Source organism: Cupressus sempervirens, chromosome 1 (genome assembly GCF_028749045.1).
Source record: "Cupressus sempervirens isolate cs-2001-9-10 chromosome 1, ASM2874904v1, whole genome shotgun sequence".
Classification (NCBI taxonomy): Eukaryota; Viridiplantae; Streptophyta; class Pinopsida; order Cupressales; family Cupressaceae; genus Cupressus; species Cupressus sempervirens.
Window position 1 is genome coordinate 776,123,074 of NC_143118.1, and position 9,356 is coordinate 776,132,429.

The following is a 9,356-nucleotide window of genomic DNA, read 5'->3' on the forward strand; positions in this document are numbered from 1 at the left end:
CCATGTATACTCATAAATATAGGATGGACATCCATACATAGTTTATGAGTTGGCTGCATTTAATGGTATTGCATTGATCTCTACATAGTTTATGACCTCATAAGTATGTTGAATGATTTTGCATGGATCTATACATACTTGATATATCCATAGTTTAGTTGTTCATTTCATTGGCATGATTCACTTTGATTAATGGTATCCCATTGATCTCTCACAGCAATATACTGGAACTCATTAGTGAGCATATATTTACTATTTTGTTAAATAGATTCTAAACAAATTGTTACAGCATGTATTGGACTATTTTTCTAAATAGATTTGAACCATGATAAACTATGTATAGGTCAACTATGTATAGATAAAAGCCATGATTGTCATCAATCTTCCATATATACTCATAAATATAGGACGGACATCCATACATAGTTTATGAGTTGGCTGCATTTAATGGTATTGCATTGATCTCTACATAGTTTATGACCTCATATGTATGTTGAATGATTTTGCATGGATCTATACATACTTGATATATCCATAGTTTAGTTGTTCATTTCATTGGCATGATTCACTTTGATTAATGGTATTGCATTGATCTCTCATAGCACTATACTGGAACTCATTAGTGAGCATATATTTACTATTTTGTTAAATAGATTCTAAACAAACTGTTACAGCATATATTGGATTGTTTTCCTAAACAGATTTGAACCATGATAAACTATGTATAGATAAAAGCATGATTGCCACATTTTGCTATTATGATTGGCACTATGCTATAAACAGGTAATCACATGAGCACATATTGGAATTCATTATTCAGCACATATTGACTATTTTGCTAAATAGATTTGAAACAAATAGCCAGACACTGTTACAAAGTTTAGTCATTCATTTCACTGGTATTGATCTCTCATAGCACTATACTGGAATTTATTAGTGAGCACACATTGACTATTTTGCTAAACATATTTGAAACAAACAGTTACCACATATATTGACTAAATTGCTAAGCAGATTGCAGATAGAAATAGAACCATGATAAACTATGTATAGGTCAGCTATGTATAGATAAAAGCTATTGATATACTTGTAAATTTCATTATTGAGCACATATTGATTATGTCTAGATAAAAGCCATGATTTCCATTGACCTATACATAGTTGATCCATACATAGTTTATGACTTGGCTCTATTTATATGGTATTGCATTCATCTCTCATAGCAGTATACTAGAACTCATTACTGGCAAGAAACTGTTACAAAATTTAGTTGTCTATTTCACTGGTATTGATCTGTCACAGCACTATACTGGAATTCATTAGTGAGCACATATTGACTATTTTGCTAAACAGATTTGAAACAAACAATATGTATGTACACACATGTATGTATGTACATACATATGTATGTATGTATGTGTGTATGTATGTACACACATGTATGTATGTATGTATGCATACTTGATCTATGGATTGCATTGATCTCTCACAACACTATACTGGAACTCATTACTGAGCACATTTTTACTATTTTGCTAAGCATGTATGTATGTATGTGCATATGTATGTACGCACATGTATGTATGTATGTATGTATGTATGTGTGTATGTATGTACACACATGTATGTATGTATGTATACATACTTGATCTATGCATAGTTTAGTCATCCATTTCATTGGCATGATTGGCATTGGTCAATACGCAGTTTAGTTGTTCATTTCATTGGCATTCACATGATTGGCATGTGAATTAATTCTAGATGGTTAGTTGGCTTTTTTTAATGGTATTGCATTGATCTCTGACAACACTATATTGGAACTCATCACTGAGCACATTTTTACTATTTTGCTAAGCATGTATGTATGTATGTGCGTATGTATGTATGTACGTGCGTATGTATGTATGTATGTGCATATGTATGTACACATGTATGTACGTATGAATGTATGTGCGTATGTATGTAGACACATGTATGTACGTATGTATACATACTTGATCTATGCATAGTTTAGTCATCCATTTCATTGACATGATTAGCATTGGTCAATACATAGTTTAGTTGTTCATTTCATTGGCATTCACATGATTGGCATGTGAAGTAATTCCAAATGGTTAGTTGGCTTTGTTTAATGGTATTGCATGGATCTTTCACAACACATAGTTTATGATCTCATAAACGTCTAGTATAGTTGTTCATTGCATTGTAAATTAGAGTTATATTTGAACCATACATACGTGGAATACACGAGGAGTGGCAAATGATGAATGCTCAATTGTAGAAGTTGAGAGCATATAGAAATGTGATTTGCTAGATGATTTTATAGTTCATGATTCTGTCCTATGTTATATCTATAGTCCTAATTTGCTTGCATATGTTTTAATTTATTGTCTTTTTGTCCCTATTTGATTTCCTATGTATGTTCTTGCTAACAAGATTATCAAAAGTATTGAGGATTTCTGGTAGATGATTGTACAGTTCATGATTTTGTCCCATGTTATACGTGTATTCCTAATTTTCTTGGATATTTTTTAAATTTCTTTTTTTTTTTCCACAATTTGGTTTCCTATGTACGTGCTTCTTGACAAGATTGTCAATGGTATTGATAAAGTGTCTTTCTTTTGTATTTTTTTATTGCTCTTGATTTGTTGATATTGCAAGACTACACATGCTGATAAAAAATGAGTTATCTGATTATTGTTTACTATGTTTGTAAATGGTCAATATTTCCGATGCCACTCCTTGGTGTATTCCATTAAAAAATAATCAGGTTTTAATTTTTCAAGCATGTTTAGTTCATATATGCAGGATTGATCATCTAACAATATAGACAATAATGGAAAGATTGAGCAGCATGAGAGGGTTGCCATCGAATGTGAGGCATAAGGGCATACATCATGGATTTCCCAGTGTTTTCATATTTAACGGTGTGTTTTCACACCACCATTCAGATCAAGGATATTTTTCTTTCTCATCAATCCATGGATATTGTTTTTCTATCTTCTATCAAGTTAGCAAGTTTTCATATTGTTCATGGATATGTGATCTAGTTAGCAAGTTTTCATATTGTAGTAATTATGTGAAATTCATTATCAGAATTTCATGATGTTAAAATATGATTTATAAGATTAATGATATTCATTTTTTTTTTTTAAATTGCATGTAAAATCTATGTAGCCAAAATTTTGCATTTTTTAAGAACAATTATTGACAAAGCATCATTTTTCTTGTTAAAGTTATCATCAGATGTTCAATGTGTGTGAATGTAAAATGGTATATTTTTTCCTATATAATATTTCACGTAAAATTTAAGTTACACATTTTTTTGAATAATTAACTAACTTAATAAATTTATTGAAAGGGAGAGATACATAGAAGGGCAGAGAGTGCGGGATAGGAAGGAGGGAGGGAGGGAGGGAGGGAGGGAGAGAGCGAGAGAGAGAGGAGCTTGTGTGTTCTTGCATCTATAGAAAGATGTCCTCGAGAGATATATACATAGAGGGGGGAGAGAAGAGTGGGCTAGGTTGAGAGAGGGACAGATGGAGGACACAAACACACACGTATTTAGTGGTTAAGTCACAAGGTTCGAGTTCGAGTTCAAGTTTGAATGAACTCGACAATAAATTCAATTCGATAATAAATTTGTCTTATATAATTTTTCAAAAATATATAATATATATGATCACAATTTCCAACTATGGGACAAAAAATAACTTTGTACAAATGATTGCAAGTATGATTATTTTTTACTTTTCTTTGCTAATAAATAGAATTAAAATAAAAAACAATAATCATTTTATTTATTCTTGACTAACAATATAAAACTGTGAATATTCAAGAATTAAAAATAATAATAATGTAGTCTAATTATAAATAAATTAAATCATAAAATATTAATACTTTACTCATTATAATCCTTGTGTTTCACTAATAAAATAAGATTAAAAAATTCTACATCAAATTCCAATTCCAATTCAAAAATGAACAATCGAACGCAAGAAAAGATATTCCCAGTCATATTGAGTTCCAATTTCAATTTCTAAATTGGTAACCAAATGCAGAATATGGATTTGTATATTCATCTTCCGTGTCAACCAAACGGTCCAACTATCTTCCTAAAACACATAACCAGGTTTTCAAAAACCTGGTTATGAGATAACCTGGTTATGAGAGAAATTGATCTTCCCCAACCAAACGAGGCCTATAGGAATTTATCTTTGAATCATGGGATGACCAGTGGCATCCATAGGAGTAGAAGAATTGACATGGGTCACCTTCCTCCTCTGATAAGTTGGGAGCAATCCTAAACCTATCATTCTCCTCATCCCATGTAACCATTCAACAATCCTCTACCCTGTCACTACCATTTCCTTTATCTGGGTGCAGTTATGTGAGTTTACATTCATATGTGAATTTGTGTCATATAATGAAGCTTCATGCCTAGTCATTTCACAACTAAAGTCTCGCGCCTTGGAATGATTTGGTCAATTGTGTGATTAATTTGAGATCACTTAGATCGATACTTTGAAATTCTTCCCACATTTTGAATTTATTTTCTATAGATTCCCTCACGCCCACATTGGAAAGCATGTCAACAATATCATTGGCATACCTAAGAACATGAGAATATTTTCATTATATTATTGTTATATATGAAATAGTTTAAATTAAAATTAGTATTCATATGAATATGCATATAATAAGTTAAATACATATCTATATTATTTCTTTTGTAATTTATATCATATTATTAAATTATTTTTTTAATACATTTATATTACACTATTGTTATTTAAGAAATATTTTAAATTAATAAGTTAAAGTTAGTATTCACATACATATATATAATTACTTAAATACAAATCTCTCAATAAATAATAGTTTAAGAATGTAACTATTAATAATTTATTTAATGAATGTAAAAACTTAATCTTATAAAAAAAGTACTAGACATTATGTTTTATGATATTAGTTTTAATATGAATATACATATATATATATATATATATATATATATATATATATATATATATATATATATATATATATATATATATATATATATATATATATATATATATATATATATATATATATATATATATATATGTATGTATATATGTATATATGTATATATGTATGTGTGTGTGTGTGTGTGTGTGTGTGTGTGTGTGTGTGTATAGATATGTATATGTATATATATATATGTATATGTATATGTATATGTATATACATATCTATATATATATATATATACACATACATACATACATATCTATATACATATATATATATATACATACATACATACATACATACATACATACATACATACATACATGTATGTATGTATGTATGTATGTATGTACATATGTACATATACATATACATATATATATCTATACATATACATATACATATACATATACATACAGATACATACATACATACATACATACATACATACATACATACATATATATATATATATATTCTAAACTAATTATATTTAAATTATTTCAAAGATTATTTGAAATAAATGAATAATATATTACAAAATAGTTTATATAATTGTATTTGTGTAGTAAGAATAAAAAAGGAATATATCATATTCTTCAAATAAAGATAAGATCTTTAAGTATATAATTAAAATAAAAAAATTAAAGATATAAATCATGCATCTTTTTAAAATATGCATTATTTACTTTTTAAATTTGAATTGAAATTAAAATAAATATTGAAATAAACTAATTTTTAAAAAGAACTTCCAACCATAAAAAATTTAAGTTTGACTTGATTCTAAGATTTTTAAAATAAATAATAAATAACATTGTTAATTATTAATTAATTAATGTAGTTTTAAATGAAAATGAAATTATTGTTTGAAACCATTGAAAAAATGGCAAAAACAATCATTATAGCGAAAAAAACAATCTTGTTCACAAAAAAGGTAGTCAACAAGCAAATAATTTCATTTTATCCAAAACTAGGGCATCAAAATATGCCTCTATTCAGGAAGCTATGGCTATACACCATGATAATTCTACTACAATGTTTGATGATATAATGGTATGTAAGAATAGATTTGAAGCACTAGTTAAACTCCATGAAGAACATAATTCAAAAATTGAGAAATAGCAGCAACAATCTCCACATATCCCCCTTCAAAAGATAGAAGACCCATTTCAAAATGGTAGGATTAGAAAAACAATTGCAAATGGACCTGACATGGAGAATGGATGGAAAATAGTTTTCAAAAGGTGTGTGAGGCCTCGCCTTAATCCATCATAGCATATCTAATACATTTTTATTTTGATACATTATGACTCGATATGTTGAGACATTATGTGATGGACTCAACATTATTTTATTATTTTATTTTGTGTGATGCTTTAATTTAAGATGTTTAATCATGTTATTTGATGTTTTATGAGCATGCATATTGATGATGTAGTATAATAAATGAATTTAGGATTAGGAATATGATTAATACTTTAATTATTTAATTCTAATGGTTAAATATGTGAGCAGAAATGAAATAATAGTTATTTAAATGGAAGATTGATGTTTTGATTAATGTGATTATCCAAATGAGTTTTAAATATATACATGTGATTTTTCTCGAACTACTGATGTGCGAATAGAGTGTGCAAGATTATTAGCCAAAAAATCTAAAAGAGAATCAAAAATTGACCCTATGTACAATCTATGAAACCCAAGCTTGAGTCTAATGAAAGATGCAAACCTCGTTGTTTCATATTTTATTTTTATCATAATCTAAATGTGTGTATCATTCTATAATAGTAAAGTGTTAATATTATGTAGAAGTGAATCTTATGGTGTCACTTGACAATCATAACTCGTTAATGTGTATCAACATGATAATTAGGGTTACTCAAGTAACCTGATAATCTAAGATGGATTAAATTAGCAACCTAAGACTAATTAGTTGGTAAGCTAGATTAATTACCCTAATTAGGGTTTAGTGGTAAGTTTTCTTTCCTAGAGTTTTTAGAAAGTTCAAATATTTCAAGCTAATTAATAGGTCCTAAAATGATCCTAGATGCCAAAATTCATGCAAACCAAGTGCCTAAGGGGATATGTGTATGGGTTGGGGGCATTTTCCACCCCTCTAGACCCTTTTGTTGACTTTTATGACCTCCTAAATATCTCATTTTTCCTTTAGTGTGAAAATTGAAGTTCTTCATGAGTTTGCCAAGTTTACACTCCACCAAAAAGGTTGTCTTAATGGTAGGATCAAGTTGGAAGACCCTAGAAGGCCTTTGTTAAGTCTAGAGTTATTACAATTTTAGATGGGTGAGTTTACAAGCCTATTTAGTTGCAAATTTGAGGGTTGAAGAGTGTTCACCCAATCTGTACATTTAGAGAGAGTAAAGTTAGGATTGAAGGAGGTAGAAGGATTAGCTCTTCTCAAAAATTTGATTTTCCATAACCATTTGTGAAGGTAGGAATTCTTCACGGTCTTGGTCTTCATGTTGTGTTTTCATTTGCTTAAGTAGGCCTTTTTCTTGTGTGTATGTTCATATGTATGATGAAAAATGTAAGGGATGGGTTGTTATGGGTTTCTTTAAAAAAAATTGTGTTTCATATTTTGTTTTGTGAGGGAAACTGTAAGAGTTGTGTTGGCATTACTCAACCTCATATAGGGTAGAAGTGACCATGTATGGGAGGAGGGCCTCAGTTAGACTTTGGGTCTGTGCAAAGTCTCTCCTCATGATGAGGAGAGGGAGAGAGTAGGGTGATATGGGCTCCTACTCATCAATACAAATTATTTTGTGTTTCAGAAATAAGAAGTGAAAGAATGGAAGTTCTTGTGATTATTAGCCTCGAAAGAGGCATCTATTTTGGTGTTGTGATTGACTTCTCCCACCCTAGAAAAGTCCACCTTCTCCTTAATCTTAGTTTGATAAGAAACTTGTTGTATAAACCTAGGATGGGAGAAATTGTTTGAATGTGTCTTTGTGTTGAACCTAATTGTCACCCACTTAGTTTTAGTTCTCCATGGTTACCTTGATGTAATTTGCAGATTTCATAGTTGACACCTTGATATGGAGCCAAACTAGATTCAGAGTTTTGGTGTTTTAATTCAAACCTTTTGGAGACTTCTCCTCAAGATAATGATCTTAATATAAAATTTATTGTTAACCTTATTTTTGAAATGACAATTACATCGGGTTTCCTTCCTTGAGTCTTTCCCAATGGAGTCCTTGAATTAGGTAAATAAGAAGTGGCTAGCCCGTGTGTGTTGAAAAAAATGATCAATTCCTTTAATATGGAATACTTTATAATTCAATTTGTGTGTATATGATTAATTGGGATTAGATGCAATAATGCTACATAAAGATTATGCAATTTGATGATGAACGTGTGTTACAAGAAATTCGATTTATATGGTGGTTATTTCATTTTGCATTATAGTCCTCCTACTTTAGTGCATAAATATAACATCAAAAGACTATGCTATAATTCATCTTAGAAAATGGACAAAAAAAATATCCCCTTTATGCCATATTTAAGAATTGTATGACAAATTTAACACTTGTGAAAAAAAAGGATCCTTGTGAAATTGACCTTTCTAGAGCAAAAATGCTCTCTATCTTTTGCATGAGAAAATTTAATTCACTTTGGAACAGAGCATATTCTCACAAAGATTCCCTTCTAAATATTTAAGCATCATTTTTAAAATAAGAAATAAATAAATATAAAATGTTTTTTAAAAAAAAGAATTTCAAATAAAACAAGACCTATTCTATCCTATCCTAAGATACACCCACTATACTTTAAAACATAAGTGATCCTCCATCTTGCTAATGTCATCCCACTTAAATTCTTAAACTTTCTCCACATGGTACATAGCCTTTAGAGAAAGATGGAGACAAAGTCAAAAAAAGGTGATTGTGTATATAATAAATCTACATTACTAAATTTCAAACAAGGTATTTTTTAGTGGCTAGTATGCGTAAATTGGCTAATTTTAGATTTTTTTGGGTAGTAATTTACCTAACAATTTAAGATTTGATACAACCTAAATTGCCATAGTTTTATAAAATTTAGTTCTAGAACATTTAAAATCACTCAATAATTTACTTTATTGAAAATTTCAAACTCAAATATTCACCACAAAATTCATTACATGATTAGATTTGAGTCACCTAAATATAATATATTATTGGAAAAATTAAATTGAACTGACCAGTAATTATCATAATTATTAGTTACTTTAGGGATATACCACCAATATTTAGTTGTCCTGTTGATTTAAAGTATATGTAACGATCCTCAACATATTCCACAAGGTAAAAACATGTTCAATTTTGATTTGTAATATTCCATGG